The sequence below is a fragment of the Colobus angolensis genome, unplaced genomic scaffold (assembly GCF_000951035.1).
Source record: "Colobus angolensis palliatus isolate OR3802 unplaced genomic scaffold, Cang.pa_1.0 Scaffold24, whole genome shotgun sequence".
Classification (NCBI taxonomy): domain Eukaryota; kingdom Metazoa; phylum Chordata; class Mammalia; order Primates; family Cercopithecidae; genus Colobus; species Colobus angolensis.
In genome coordinates, this window is record NW_012115599.1 from 10,867,748 (window position 1) to 10,876,470 (window position 8,723).

At 42.3% G+C, this 8,723-nt stretch overlaps 1 protein-coding gene across 1 annotated transcript in view; it reads left to right on the forward strand.

The window, feature by feature from the left end:
- Window positions 1–103: 103 nt before the first annotated feature.
- PXT1 (peroxisomal, testis specific 1) overlaps window positions 104–8,723 on the forward strand; it is a 58,071-nt gene continuing 49,451 nt past the window's right edge. Inside the window, exons 1-2 of the mRNA XM_011945350.1 lie at window positions 104–458; window positions 4,478–4,597. The gene's annotated coding sequence lies outside the window, so the exon portion shown is untranslated. The remainder of the gene's footprint in view (window positions 459–4,477; window positions 4,598–8,723) is intronic.

Here is an 8,723-nt window from a genome sequence, read left to right on the forward strand (position 1 = left end):
GCCCCAGTCCGCGCGGCCACGCGGCTGAGTCACCCAGCGCTTCACGTTAAGAGTCCCCTCCGCGCGTGGCACGCCGGGAAGGCCGTGTCGGGGGACCCCGCCCGGGGCCGCACCGCAAATGGGTGTCTCCTTTCCTCCAGTCCACCCTGCACCCGACCGCAGCGGGCGCACTTTTCTGAGTTGCGCATACCCTCTCAATTATTAAAGGTTGCAGACGGAAAAGTTAGTAGTTTTCGGAATTGTAGAATGCGCTCGCGCAGCGCCAGGACGGCTGATACTTACCCGAAAATGTGGAACCCTGATCTCCCCATGCTTGGAGCGGGATTGGGGGCAGCGTAGCAAGATTACCGAAGTTGCTTAAATGCATTTGCTCGAAAGTCACTACCCTGGACATACATTCTGGTCAAAAGAAAGGGGAAAAAACTCCACGTTTTTTTCAAATACTGAGTTTCATGAAGGTACCTGCTATGACGAAGTTGTTTACAAATTTTAAATCAACCGGAAGCAAGTTACTGGGAAAACTGTGTTATGAGTAAAATATTTCAGCATTTAAAAAACATCTATGTGTGGTCCATGTCCTATAAACCGAATGCTGGAAAACCCAAAAGGAAGTTCTTATTGTCATGGTTTCTAGTGGCTTTTGTACTTTTGAAAATTACACTAGGCCGGGCGCGGTGACTCATGCCTGTAATCCCTGCCCTTGGGAGGCCGAGGCGGGCGGATCACCTGAGGTCGGGGTTTCCAGACCAGCCTGGCCAACATGATGAAACCCCGTCTCTGCTAAAAATACAAAAATTAGCCAGGCGTGGTGGCGGGCGCCTGTATGATTCTAGCTGCTCGGGAGGCTGAGGCAGGAGAATCACTTGAACCCAGGAGGCAACTGAGCAGTTGCAGTGAAGTTCCCTCTCAAATATATATATATGTGTGTCTCTATATACTAATTAAATATACTAATTATGCAAGCTATTGTAAATTGTTGAAAGCTATATAAACTAATAATAGCACAATTTTTAAAATTCTGGGTCGATTTTCCTTTTCCTTACAAGAGTCTCTAAAAACTAATTTGGAACTAAGGATTAAAATTGGTGTTGAAGTGGAAGGAATGTAAGAAAACAGTTTGACTCATTTCAGTAGGTTTCACACGGTTAATGGATACTTATATAGCAAACTTGTTTTATCAGGGTCAAAAACTTTAATTTTCAAAACTGAAGACATAAGTTGTTTCATTATAATTTGGTCTTAGAGGCATAGAGGGTCATTTTCCATTTCTATTCTCCCTTGTTTACGACTGTAAAGTATGCAGGACTGTATTGTGTTTATCTCAACATGGGCTAGGCTGTGAGGCTGCACTTGTCATCTGTAAGTCAGTCTCACGTCCCCATGGTGACTCAGCTTCCCTGCTGCTTGCGTCTCTGGCTCTGCCATCCTAACACTTCCGGGCTGGCAGAAGAGCTAGATTGGAGAATCCTGTAAGGGCTCTCCTTTGCCTCTGCCAGAAGTGAGTGGCCTTTTCACTTCTGCTGACGTGTTTCACTGTCTTGAGCTAGTCACCTGACTCAACCTGACTGACTCTAAGAAGGCTGTGAGATATAAATTCCTGCATGCCTGGAGAAAAGGAATATGAAAAAAGATTTGGTAAACACATGACTATAAACCAATTTGAGTGAGTTATAGGCTCCAAACTTTACAATAGTAGCAGCATAGAGGATTGTTCAAACTAATGCCTTTATTTCCATTGTTATAAAGTACAGTGTTATAGCCTTTGAGTCAAAGAAAAAAAAACCCTTCTGATATTCCTGCAAAACAGTTCTTGAAACAAATTCTTCCTTTCTGGAAAGATTCCTTCCTGCAGATTTGTATATTGTCTTTCTTTCTTTCTTTTTTTTCTTATTGTGGAGAAAGGAGTTCTTATTCTGTTGCTCACACAGGTCTTGAACTCCTAGGCTCAAGCTATCCTCCAGATTCTGCCCCACTAAGTTTGGGGATTACCAGCATGAGCCACTGCACTGGCTGCAGATTTGTGGTATACAAAAATCTGGCCTGAAGTTTGGAGAATCAGGCTAACTACTGGATCTTATTATTTTTTTAAACACTTTCATTTTGGAAATTAAAGCATACAGAAAGATATAATAAACACTTGTTATCCATCATCCAAAATAAATAAGTGATAACATGACTTTTAATTTATAGTTAATGGCTCTACTTTTGGCTAAAATTTCATATAATGAACAGCATATCAGACTGGGTACCTTTTTTGGGCAGACTTCAAGGAAACAGGATATGAGAAATATATATTCACAGAAAGCATACGTGTTTGCTGATTTTTATCATTTTATTTCTAATTTAATATAGGTATCTCAAGACCCCGAGTCTCTGAGATGTATTTATATCTGAAACCAAAACTTTTTTTTTTTTTTTCGAGACAGGGTCTCCCTTTGTTGTCCAGGCTAGGTGCAGTGGTGTGATCACCACTCACTGCAGCCTCGACCTTCTGGACTCAGGTGATCCTCCCATCTCAAGCTCCAAGACAGCTGGGACTACAGTCATGAACCACCACACCCAGCTAATTTTTAAAATTTTTTTGTAGAGATAGAGTGGGAAGGGGGAGTCCTAGGCTCAAGCAATCCTCCCAGTTTGGCCTCCCAAAGTGCTGGGGTTACAGGCATGAGCCACTGAGCCCCCTACTGAAACCCTTTCTAATGTCAAATTGGTAGACTTGGAGTTTTCAGTTGACATAATGGCAATATAGTTCATCTGATTTGCTGAATTATTTAAGTCTCCTTAAACAGCATCTACTACCAGTAAAATTACAAAGCACTCATCCCAACATTTTATATCATTTAGGCTTCTTAGTAACCATAGGAGATAGATTTTATTACTCTTATTTACAAATGAGGAAATCAAGACATATGAAGTATTTAAGGTCATTAAACTACTAGAAGTACTTGTCGGCTGAGAACTCATGTCATCTAATTCCAAAGTTCTTGTTCGTCACACACTAAATAGTGACAATTCCAAACAACTAATTTAAGGTTGACTCTTAAGAATAAAAGTATTTTAAAAATAATAGCTATTGTAAATTGTCGTACAAAAAGTTAATTCTCGTTTCTACTGACTAATCTTATGTAGTAAATGTAAAAACTAACCAAAAATCCCCAGATTTTGAACTATCTCGCTCAAAGTAATTACATTTGCTAAATGTTGGTTTTGTTTTCTGAGACAGAGTCTTGCCCTGTCACTCAGGCTGGAGTGCAGTGGTGGGATCATGGCTCACTGCAACCTCAGCCTCCTGGGCTCAAGTGATCCTCCCACAGCCTCCTGCGTAGCTAGGACTACAGGTGCAGGCCAACACGCGAAGCTAATTTTTTAATTTGTAGAGAGGAAGTTTCACTATATTTCCCAGGCTGGTCTCAAAGTCCTGTGGGGAGTCAGGATAGGGGAGTCACAAAATGTGGAAATGTGTTACCCTGGGTTTCGGCGAAAGCTGGGCGTAAACTGATAATGTTTATCTCTTGTTATTCCTGTTACTGGTTTACAAATGGGCTCTGGCCTTCCTATCCCATCTACCGGCCCTGACAGCTCACATGACCTCTTGTTTATGAACATACAGGTCTCATTCTTAAACCTAATACTGAGAATGCCTAGAAGTTTTCTTTTCTTTTTCAGCCTTATGTGAGTGTTGTTGTTGATGATGTTTTGAGACGGAGTCTCCCTCTGTCGCCCAGGCTGGAGCACAATCTCTGCTCACTGCAACCTCCACCTCCCGGATTCAAGTGATTCTCCTACCTCAGCCTCCCAAGTAACGGGGATTACAGGCACACACCACCGTGCCCAGCTAATTTTTATGTTTTTAGTAGAGACAGGGTTTCACCAGGTTGGGCCAGGCTCTTCTCCAATTCCTGACCTCAGATGATCCACTGGCCTCCGCCTCCCAAAGTGCTGGGATTACTGGCGTGAGCCACCGCTTCCAGCCACCTTATATGAATTTTAAATAAACAGCATTTGAAAAAAAAATAGGCAGGACACGGTGACTCATGCCTGTAATCCCAGCACTTTGGGAAGCCAAGGTGGGTGCATCACCTGAGGTCGGGAGTTTCAGACCAGCCTGGCTAACATGGTGAAACCCTGTCTCTACTGAAAATACAAAAAATTAGCTGGACGCGGTGGTGCGCCTGTAATCCCAGCTACTCGAGAGGCTGAGGCAGAAGAATCGCTTCAACCCAGGAGGCGGAGGTTGCAGTGAACCTAAGGGAGGAGAATTGCTTGAACCCAGGAGGCGGAGGTTGCAGTGAGCCAGGATCACACCACTGCTCCAGCCTGGGCGACAGCGAGACTCTGTCTCAAAAAAAAAAAAGGTTCCAATAACCCACTGAGCCACCACAGAAAGCTATGAGATATTTATTTAGTAGATAGGTAAACTTTATTTCGCAAGCCCAAGGAGATAATTTACTTTCCATCCCCCTCTCTTTCAAAATAGAGAACCTCCAACAAATGGTATATAAAGGAAAACAAAGCAAACAGAAGAGGGAAACTTTGCAGTTTATTAACTCAAGCATGAAAGTACAGAAAATAAGCAGGGCTCAACATACTTGGAAAAGTAAGTCTGAATTTATTGCATTAAAACATGTTGTTGCACTAATCCGGCCGGGCCCGGTGGCTCACGCCTGTAATCCCAGCACTTTTGGAGGTTGAGGCGGGTGGATCACGAGGTCAGGAGATCCAGACCTTCCCGACTAACATGGTGAAACTGCATCTCTACTAAAAATACAAAAAATTAGCCGGGCGTGGTGGCGGGCGCCTGTAGTCCCAGCTACTCGGAAGGCTGAGGCAGGAGAATGGCGTGAACCCTGGAGGTTGAGCTTGCAGTGAGCCGAGATCGCACCACTGCACTCCAGCCTGGGAGACAGAGCGAGACTCTGTCTCAAAAAATAATAATAATAATAATAAAAAGAAAGCATTAATAAAACAGAACCTACTTTTACTTCAGTCATTTGATCCCTAGGAATTCAAAATAATGCGGAAGGAGGTGAAACATAGTAGTCTATAAACAATTTTGAGACCAGCATGAAATGACTAAGGACTATGATATAATTTCCTTTTCAGAAAACATACAATTCAGGACAAACAGTTAGCGTTGGAATAAATAAATAAACAAACATACAATTATCAGACACAGCCATAAGACTTATTTAGAAAAGAATAAAGAACATATCTTTATCCTAGAGTTAGTTCTAGAGTTATTCTACTACATTCTGGATGTGGTTGAGTACAGCATTTCCTATAGCTGAATGAGATTAGTGAAAAGATCTAGGTTATGCTTTCAGTAGTGAAAAGTGAAAATGATTTATTCTAGAAACCTTGATTATATTATAGTACTGTCAAATTATTAAAATATTGACAAATTATGTAGTTTAGTAAGAGCTGGCAGCTCGCTATGAGATTCTTTTACTTTGCTCAAATCATGTCCTCCTCCTTTCCCCAAACTATGAATAATTGAAAACATGGAAAATCTGTTGATCAAAATATGTGTCCTCCTGGCCCCTATGTCCACTGTAAGAAACTTCATCATAAGGAACAAACACATAAACAATAAGATAAATAGTGAGAACTAGGTAAATTCAGAAAGATTTATTCAGCTTATTAACTAAGAGCCCAAACAGAGCTTTCTCTTTGCTTATTCAGAGTTGTGATGCCTACTTGGAAACAAGTCAGTGTTTGTGAATGTATATATAAAGTACATGAAAAGGGAAGCATTAAAAACGTGAAGTGATGGCCAGGAGCAGTGGCTCACGCCTGTAATCCCAGCACTTTGGGAGGCTGAGGCAGGAGGATCACTTGAGGTCAGGAATTTGAGACAAGCCTGGCCAATATGGTGAAACCCTGTCTCTACTAAAAATACAAAAATTAACCAGGCATGGTAGCACATGCTTGTAAGTCCCAGCTACTCGGGAGGCTGAGGCAGGAGAATTGCTTGAACCTGGGTGGCAGAGGTTGCAGTGAGCCGAGATCGTGCCATTGCACTCCAGCCTGGGCGTTGCAGCAATACTCCATCTCAAAAAAAAAAAAAAGAAAAAAAGAAAAAAAAAAGTTATATCGTTTTTATAAGGCAGTATGATGTAGTGAAAAAAAACATTGGAAAACAAGCCAGATGACCTGTGTTTGAGGCTATTTCACACTTACTGACTAAACAAGTCACCCAGAAGGTTAGGTTTCCTAATCTGTAGGTAACTGACCTGCCTTTGCCATGAGGTTGTTATGAAAAAGAAAAAATCAAAATGTATGCAAAAGTATTTTATAACCTCTAAAAATTAGCTGGGCGTGGTGGCAGATTCCTGTAATCCCAGCTACTCGGGAGGCTGAGGCAGAAGAATCGCTTGAACCCAGGAGGCAGAGGTTGCAATGAGCTGAGATCATGCCCCTGCATTCCAGCCTGGATGACAGAGCAAGACTCTCAAAAAAAAGAAAAAAGAAAGCATTGGCCAGGCATAGTGGCTCACGCCTGTAATCCCAGCACTTTAGAAGACCAAGGTGGGCAGATCACGAGGTCAGGAGATTGAGACCATCCTGGCTAACACGGTGAAACCTCGTCTCTACTAAAAATACAAAACATGTAGCCAGGCATGGTGGCGGGTGCCTGTAGTCCCCCCTACTCAGGAGGCTGAGGCAGGAGAATGGCATGAACCCTGGAGGTGGAGCTTGCAGTGAGCTGAGATTGCGCCAGAAATTTAGATCGCTCTAGAGAAATGTAAGGTACTACTAGTATTAATATGATATATACACCCCATCCAAACTAATATTATCTTTTTCCTGAGGTAAAATTGTCCTCGTTAATGTCGACCTTAAATTGTTTGCATATCAAAATATACCAGTTAGTTTTCTTAACATTTGTTATGCAGTTTTTTGTTTGTTTTTTGAGATGGAGGCTTGCTATATTGCCCAGGCTGGTCTTGAACTTCTAGACTCAAGAGATCCACCCGCCTCAGCCTCCAGGTTAGCTGGGATTACAGGCACGTGGTACCATGTCTGGCTTGTTATACAGCTTTAATGAAAATAAAAACATGTTACAGTGATGAAATATTTTCAATATTTTTTCTTTTATCCATAATCATGATAACAATAGAATTACTAAAGAGAATTAAACATCACCTTTTTTTTTTTTTTTTTTTGAGACTGAGTTTCGCTCTTGTTGCCCAGGTTGTAGTGCAGTGGCATGATCTCAGCTTACTGCAATCTCCACTTCCTTGGTTCAAGCTATTCTCCTGCCTCAGCCTCCTGAGTAGCTGGGATTATAGGCGCCTGTCACCACATCCAGCTAATTTTTTGTATTTTTAGTAGAAACTGGGTTTCATAATGTTGGCCAGGCTGGTCTTGAACTCCTGACCTCAAGTGATCCACACGCCTCGGCTTCCCAAAGTGCTGGGATTATAGGCATGAGCCACCACACCCGGCCTAAATATCACTTCTTAAGGGGATATTTGTTTTTTTTCTGACTGTGTCCTCTTTAGTGCCTTTTAAAAATCATACACTAAATAATTGTCCTTACAGATTCTTATTCTTAAAAGATTGTCAAACACACACACACAGTCAATGTCCTAGGCTGAATCTGGAAGGAATTATTAGGAATTGCTAGCTCATTGCTTCCTCAACTACTCTTTGATTTTTAATATACTACATGATAGCAACATATGAATAAGGCTGACAGCTTTTGGAAAGTTCCTCTTCTTGCTTTGAATCTCTATGCTTAAGCTAGTAAGTGGGTTGGTCTCTCTTGGTTTTTATTTACTGTAAATGGAAGCAGGTTCATATGATGCTGAAAATTAGTGGATACTCAACCTTGGAATGGGAACCATATACTTCAAAATTGACTTTAAGAAGGATCCAGGTGAGAGTAAGCTGAATAGGAACTAAGAAGATCTGACAGCCTGGTCACCTTTAGATCAGTCATTGCCTCTCTGGTCTCATCCACTTTTATCTAAAAATGGGGAAGTTTAGATCAAATGATACCTACCATTTGTTGAGTGCATCCCATGTGGTGGGCAGGCACTAGCTCTAATTGGCAAGCCTTATTAATAAGTTCCATATTACAGATGTAGAAATCAGGGCTTAGGCTGGGCGCGGTGGCTAACACCTGTAATCCCAGCACTTTGGGAGGCCGAAAGTGGATCATCTGAGGTCAGGAGTTCGAGACCAGCCTGACCAACATAGAGAAACTCCGTTTCTACTAAAAATACAAACTTAGCCGGGCATGGTAGTGCATGTCTGTAATCCCAGCTACTCGGGAGGCTGAGGCAGGAGAATCGCTTGAACTGGGAGGCAGAGGTTTCAGTGAGCCGAGATCATACCACTGCACTCCAGCCTGGGTGACACAGCGAGATTCTATCTCAAAAACAGAGGGGGGGAAAAAAAAAATATATATATATACATATATATATATAAAGAAAAAAGAAAAGGAGAGAAACAAACATAGGAAGAAAAATGTAGAGCTGGGGAGAAGGGAAAGAAAAAAGAGTTGCAGGCCGGGCGCTCACTTCTGTAATCCCAGCATTTCGGGAGGCCGAGGCGGGCGGATCACCTGAGGTCAGCAGTTCAAGACCAGCCTGACCAACATGGAGAAACCCTGTTTCTACTAAAAATACAAAAAATAGCCGGGCGTGGTGGCTCAAGCCTGTAATCCCAGCACTTTGGGAGGCTGAGACGGGCGGATCACGAGGTCAGGAGATCAA